This window comes from Myotis yumanensis, unplaced genomic scaffold, assembly GCF_028538775.1.
Source record: "Myotis yumanensis isolate MYYU_CA2020_CCGP unplaced genomic scaffold, mMyoYum1.0.hap1 SCAF_15, whole genome shotgun sequence".
NCBI classification, from domain to species: Eukaryota; Metazoa; Chordata; class Mammalia; order Chiroptera; family Vespertilionidae; genus Myotis; species Myotis yumanensis.
In genome coordinates, this window is record NW_027223766.1 from 20079137 (window position 1) to 20086456 (window position 7320).

The 7320-nt window shown below is 37.6% G+C and overlaps 1 pseudogene; it reads right to left on the reverse strand.

Moving 5' to 3' along the window:
* Positions 1 to 1666: 1666 nt before the first annotated feature.
* Positions 1667 to 2316, reverse strand: LOC138993486 (phosphatidylinositol-glycan biosynthesis class F protein pseudogene; annotated as a pseudogene).
* Positions 2317 to 7320: the final 5004 nt, after the last annotated feature.

A 7320-nucleotide genomic window follows, 5' to 3' on the forward strand; every position in this document is an offset into this window, starting at 1 on the left:
ACATCAGACATAGTGATGACTCCTTCACATTACAGGGCCAGCTTTTATTGGCCATAGTCCACTGAAGGGCCCTAAACTCTTTAAATATTACTGGTTTTTCTTCATAGTTTGAGAGCTCATCACCTCTCTTTTCCGTTTCCAGGGCTCCTGGGCAGCCATAATTGGGTTATCCTGTACAAAAAGGGAATTTTCCTGGCCCTTAGGATACATGATACAAAAAACTGGTAAAAACTGACTTTGGGTGGAAAACATCAAATTCTCAGGCAGAGTTTTTCCCACACACAGCTTGTTAGTGAAGGAGTACAGTTAAAATTTTATTTTCCTCCGTTCAGGGGTGATGATTACTTTTCCTTATTGCTGTTGTTTTTCTTCCTGTTACACGAAAATAATACTAAGTATTAGTTATTTTACTTTGTGCCAGGCACAGAACTTAGTGTCAAAGATTCATTTATTGCATTTAATTTTTACAAATGTTACATGAAGTAAGTACTGCTCTTGCCCTTCATTTTACAGTGGGTAGAGCTGAAGCTTGGAGGTTTGGTATCTTACTTGAGTTGCACAGCTCATGCACACAGGAACCGGAATGGGACCTAAGCCGGCGGACCAAGTGTTTGCGTTGAAGGGCTGCATCACGTGACCTGCTGAGTAGGGCGCACTGCACTGCACATTAGTATCATGCAGACAACACCCTCTCCCAGTGTCTTTTTCTGAATGAATGTGTATAGACTTAATAAATAATTTGTAAGTTATTTATTTATTTTTAAACGTATTTTTGTTGATTCCCTTCCTCTCTGAAATCAATTAAAAATATTTTTAAAAATTAAAAACTATTATGGGTACAGGAATAGGAGTGTGATGAAAGGGAAAATGCTGCTTGCCATCAGACCACTGGAGATATAAAGGGTTTGGTTCCAGCAGTTCAGCAGCCTCATTTCACTTCTCTGGCATGCAAATACCAGGAACATCCAATGAGGCAACTTCTTGTGGAGGGCAACTGTTAAATGGACAAGGATGAGGGGGGAATATTTGTTGGACAAAATTATTTGTTGTGAAATACTTGTAAAACACAGTTATAAAATAACGTTTAGGTGATAAAAACAAACTTTATTACACTGAAGCTTTCTTGGAGATGCATAATTATTGGAAGTTATCTGTAGCTTTATTTGGAACAGTTTTAAAAGTTATTTGCCAAATTTGCTCTACATTTTTTCTATATTTTCTTATTTCTATCTAATTATTGATGCTAATTACAGTGTGCTTTTCAGTAATTATGCCCCTTAAAATCCTGGGGTAACTTGAAAAAAAATGAAGGCAGCTTAATTAAGAGGTTACTGAAGTAATCTAGAAAGGAAGGTGCTGATAGTAAAGATGATGATAAGTGCTTAACTTCTTGATATATTTTGAAGATAATGCTGATAGAATTTGCTGGGGCACCAGAGGTAGGAGGTGAAAGAAGGAGTTAAGATTTTTTTTTCTATTATAAATACTTTATTTCAACTAGAAGGCACAATCTCTCAGGGGTTTCATAGTTTAAAAAGCTACAATCACATCATGTAACTACATAAAAAAACAGTGCTGTAAATGGGACTGCCTGGCTTAGACCATATACATTTCTGCACAGTCTTTATGGAATCTGCGCACACAAAAAAATTTTCCTTTGTTCCAATTACTTGTTCTTGTATGTAAGTTGCTTTCTATTCCAGTATATCCAGAGTGGTGAAATAACGAGGCCAGCCGCATAGCCAAAGGTCGCTCCAAGCATGCAGGAGATGGGCCGCACCTGCCATGGCCTTTCCCAATCGAGTAGAATAGGAAAGGCTCCACGCCATGTTCCTAGAAAACTAGAAATTGTGGTGATCTGGAGACTATTCTCCCAAACAGATGTAACTCCGTTTCTACTGAAAACTCTTAGCCATGCTTTGACGTTTGGTCCTAACAAACACAAACAAGGTACAGTAGTAAAGGTAGACAAGATCACTGCAAATAAAAATGTTTCCAACACCAGTTCTATTAATGGTACTCCATTTAGAACAAAAATTACATGAAAGACGAAACAAGACATTAAGAAAGTAGAAACAGCATTTCAAAAATCTGGTTACCTTGTATGATAATGAACTTCACCACTAAATATAATACTAGATTGACGGCAGTTACAAAAACAGAACAGATGCACAACCACGTCAAGTGAGTTTCCAATATTGAGAAGTTCTCCAAGAAGAATGATGGAATGAAGATGCTTAGGATAATTGAGAATATGCATAAAAGATGGGTATACAGTAGTCTCTTGTTATTGGTATTTTTCATGGTGTTTCCTTGAGTGGCTAACTGCAGGAGTTAAGATTTTTGCCTAGAGTGATTGGAAGGATATAGTTGCTTTAAATGAGATGTGGAAAACTTTAGAAGTTGTTTTGGGGAAACTATCAGGAGCTCATTTTGGAGCTAAGCATCTAGTGGCAATATCAAATTGGCAACTGGATTGACTTTTTTTTAAAAAAAAAAAAATATTTTTTTATTGATTTCAGAGAGGAAGGGAGATGGAGAGAGAGATAGAAACATCAATGATGATCGGCTGCCTCCTGCACGCCCCCCACTGGGGACTGAGCCTGCAACGTGGGCATGTGCCCTTGACTGCCTCAAGCAGGATTGACTTTTTTTTAACAATATAAAATGCCATTTTTCTTTTGTAACAATTTTTGTCTTAAGTCTGTTTTGTCTGATACTAACATAGTCACTCCAGCTCTCTTTTGATACCTGTTCACATGGTATATCTTTTTCCATCCTTTTATTTTTTACTTATTTGTGTCTTTGGATCTAAAGTGAGTCTCTTGTAGAAAACACATAATTGGATCCTTAAAAAATCCATTCTGACTCTGGCTGGTTTGGCTCAGTGGATAGAGAGTCAACCTGTGGACTGAAGGGTCCCAGGTTCCTCAGTGGGGGGCATGCAGGAGGCAGCCAATCGATGATTCTCTCTCATCATTGATGTTTCTATCTCTCTTTCCTTCTCTCTTTCTCTCTGAAATCAATAAACACACACACACACACACACACACACACACACACACATGTATTTATTTATTTTAAAAAATCCATTCTGGCCCTGGTTAGGTAGCTCAGTTGGTTAGAGCCTTGTCCCGATATGCCAAAGTTGTGGATTCCATACCCAGGCAGGGCACATACAAGAATCAACCAATAAATGCACAACTAAATGGAATAATAAATTCATTTCCCCCCTCTGCTTTTCTCTCTCTAAAAATCAATACATTAAAAAAATTAATATCTATTCTGTCAATCTCTATCTTTTGATTGAAGTCATTAGTCTATTACATTTAATGTAATTACTGATAAGGTAGAATTTAAGTAGGCATCTATGGTGATTTCCTTTGCTTTTGTTGTTTTCAAGATTTCTTCTTAGTCTTTGTGTTTTGACTGTTTGGCTATGACATGTTGAGGTGTGTATCTCTTTAAGTTTATCCTACTTAGAGTTTCTTGAGCTTCTTAGATATGCAGGTTAACTTTTTTTTTTTTTTATCATTTTGGGAAGTTTTTGGCCATTGTATCTTCAAACATTCTCTCTGTACCTTTCTCTCCTCTCCTTCTGGCACTCCCATTATGGGTATATTGGTACGCTTGAATGGAATCTCATACGTCTCTGAGACTTGTTTATTTTTATTCTTTTTCTCTCTATTTGTCAGGTTGGATAATCTCAATCACTCTGTCTTCAAGTTTGTTGATTTTTTTCCTGCCAGTTAAAATCTATTGTTAAGTCCTTCTAGTGAATTTTTCACTTCCATTTTTGTACTTTTAAACTCTAGAATATTTGGTTCTCTTTCTTCTTCTTAATTTTCTTCTTTCTTCTTCCTCTTCCCCTTCCCTCCTTCTTCTTCCTCCTAATTTCTTTGTCTTATTGATGATCTCTATTTGGTGAGATATTATACTTAAAATATCCTTTTATTCATTATACATGGTTTCTTATATCTCTTGGAATATATTTATGATAGCCACCTTAAAGTCTTTGCCTAGTGAGTTCAATATCTAGGCTTCCTTAGGTACAGTTTCTATTACTCATGTTTTTTCCTGTGTATAAGTTACACTTTTCCTTTCTTTGCATATCTTATAGTGTTTTGTTTTGTTTTTTACACCAAGCAACCTACAGGGCTGCTGCTTCTCTTATAGTGTTTTTAAAAAATCTGAACACTTAATATAATGTAGCAACTCTGGAAATCACATTTCCCTCTCTTTCTTTCTCACTGCTCCCCCGCCCCCCCCGAGATTTTGTCATTGCCTTTTACTTGTTTAGTGATGTTCCTGGACTAATTACGTAGTCTGTATAAAGTTTATGAACTTGTATATAGCCACTGAAGTCTCTATTTGGTGACCTTAGAGATCAGCTAAAAATTGGAGAGAGATTTTCTTAAATGCTTTGAACCAATGAGGCTCCCATTGTTTGCTAAGGATGTGTGTGTGTGTGTGTGTGTGTGTGTGTGTTTGTGTTGTGTGTTGGGGCACACTTTCAATGCTGTGGCAGGTTATTTACAAGTCTGCCTTATCATTCACTTTATGTTTGAGCAGAGCTTCATGGTCAGCATGGGGTATGAGATTATGACCAGGTCTTTTCTGGGCATACACAAAGCCCAGCTCATACACATGACTTTCTTGCTTGTCAGGGATGTTTCAAAACTTTTCAAAGTCTGTATGGAGATACTATTCTATAGTTTTTTCTTTTAAGAGTTTTGGTCAGCCTCTTATTAGCCCCAGTTGGTAATTTTGCCTCAGGCAGCAGCAGTGTTGAACAATTGCCATTGATTGTTTTTGACAAATGCCCTGTAGATAGGTCTGTTTGCAGAGAGTGAGTTCTAAGTCATGTCAAATAAAAACAAGCCCTAGGAATGGAGCTTTTCAGCGAGCTGCCAGCCAAATAAAATGGTGACAATTCTCTGGGAACAGAGCTTTTAGGGGAACTCCAACCTCATCCTGTTTGCTCCAGTGGCTGCTAGACTGCTGTTTTTCACAGCTACCGTACAGCGTTTATTCTGATGGTGTCCATCTTGAAGCTTTCTTTCTTTAAGAAGTAGAGAGGAGGTAAAAAGTGAAGTTTTTATTTTTTGTATTAAGAAAGAAAAACAATAAAAAGAAGGTATTATGTCTTTTTAAAAGTGAATACCCTATGTTTACAAAGGATTTTATTAAAGAAAAGTTAAGTGCCATCTTTCATTTCCACCCACCACCAAAAACAATATAGATTTCTCCTCATTGCTGGGTATATGAGTTTCCATGAGTCGTAGAGAATCCTTTTTCAGAGAGATTCAGATCCCTCTATGTTGATTCAGGTACAGAATAGTCTAGATTCATATAATTTTATAGAAAAACTTGGGTTTGTTCCACAGTAGCTGAGTTAAATGCTTTTACCTAAGATTAATTTTCTTTTCCTATATTGTAAATTACCATAGTCTGAGTATGTAAGAGGGTCACAACAATTGGGCTTCTGGCTTTATTGCCAAGTAAATTTGATTAGGCTGACCTCTTAAGTTCTAAGCTACAGAGCAAAATTTCTAGCCAGCACCATCCTTGAGTTTGCTACACTCATTATACAACAACAAAAGACAAGCAAATATATACATAAAATAGCCACGAGCATAAGAATCTGAACTTTATTAAGATGAAGCTAAAATAACCAACAATTTATTTTATTATGATGCTGATTTTATGGGACGTGGGGTTTAATTCAAAACTGTGTGATTTTTGATACGGAATTTTTGGACTGGAACCTAGATTCTTTGTCCACCAGAATCGAAGAACGAATCCACGGACAGAAAGTGGCATAGCAAAGGTGGAGATTTATTGAAGAACAAGTGCAGACTCCCATGTGGGGAGAGGGAAAGAGTCCCACAGAATGGACTCCCACGTGGGGAGGAGGAAAAGGGTCCCACTGAGTTCCTTTTCCCTATGGCTTATAAAGGCTGCAGATCCTGGTGCCTTGATACCTCCTCTGATTGGTCAATATTCCCTTAGACTGGTTACTATAGTAACTCCTGGGCTCAAAGGTTGAATCTCACATGAGATATGTGAGGATCTCCCCCCACCTCTCTTTCCCTATTGTTTTCTTACTCCCTTTGGGCTTTCTTCTTCTCCTTCTGGATGAAGGGCTTCCTTCTCTTTATTTTGTAAATATAGACCTTTTGTTGTTCCCAGCTTCCTCATTCTATGGAAATGTACCTGTTAGAACTTTCCAGCTCCCCCATTCTATGGAAATATACCTTCTGCTGCTCTGCAGCCCTGTGCTTTCCTCCATGGTCCCCTTAATTTCTAAAATTTCCTAAACCTGTCCTATCTTACCCCTAAAATTCCTGTTTCAATTTGGCTTTCCATCTTTTTCTTTTAAGTGTGACTGGTCCACTCAGTTGAACAGAAGATGGTGTCATTGAGTGCCTGGTATTTTGGGTTAAACCTGATATGCTCAGCTTTAATCAGTGATAAAACTTTTTAGTCAAATAAAGTTATTCATAATTTCAGTATTCTTCTTGACTTTTTTTAAACATTAGAAAAACTAGTTGTTTTACTTCTTTTTTTCCTATTTTTTGGGGGTGGTACTTTAAATCGTTATAAGATTAAGTCTGAACATTGATACAATTTTTTTGATGGGGGTTCTGATAATAAAATGGTAAAAAGTTGATATTTGTGGTAGAAAGAAAGGGCCATAGCAATCTTATTTAGCTTTCTAATCATATCCGGGTCCTGAGGAGTTAAACATAATTATTTGTCCTAGTATTGAAAGGAGTTTTTAGGGGTAAAATAGGCAGGTTTAGGAAGTTTTAGGAATTAGGGGGTCCATGGGGAAAAACCACAGGGCTGAAAGCTGGGAGCTGCAGAAAGTCTACATTCACAGACTAAGGGAGCTGCCAGAAGACATATATTTCCATAGAATAAGCTCTACATTCACAGAATAAAGGAAGAGGAAGGCCAAAGGGAATAGAAAAACAATAAGGGAGAAGAAGAGGGCAACCTCACGTGAGTTTAAACTCTGAAGCTGTTATAGTGACCAATCAGAGGGGATATGAGGACACAAAGAACTGCAGCCTTTATAAATCTTAGAAAAAGGGGACTTAGTGGGACTCTCTCCCCCTCCCCACGTGGGAGTCTGTGCTTGTTTCTCAATAATTTCCATCTTTTCCTCTACCACCTTTTGTCAGTGGTTTCATTCTTTGAACCCACCTGGACAAGGACCCGGGAATCATCCTGACCATAGGAACACCACGCGTTCCAGTTCAATTTTCGCGTTTCAGTATCTTAGGAGACCTGAAGGTCAATTTTGTTTTTACA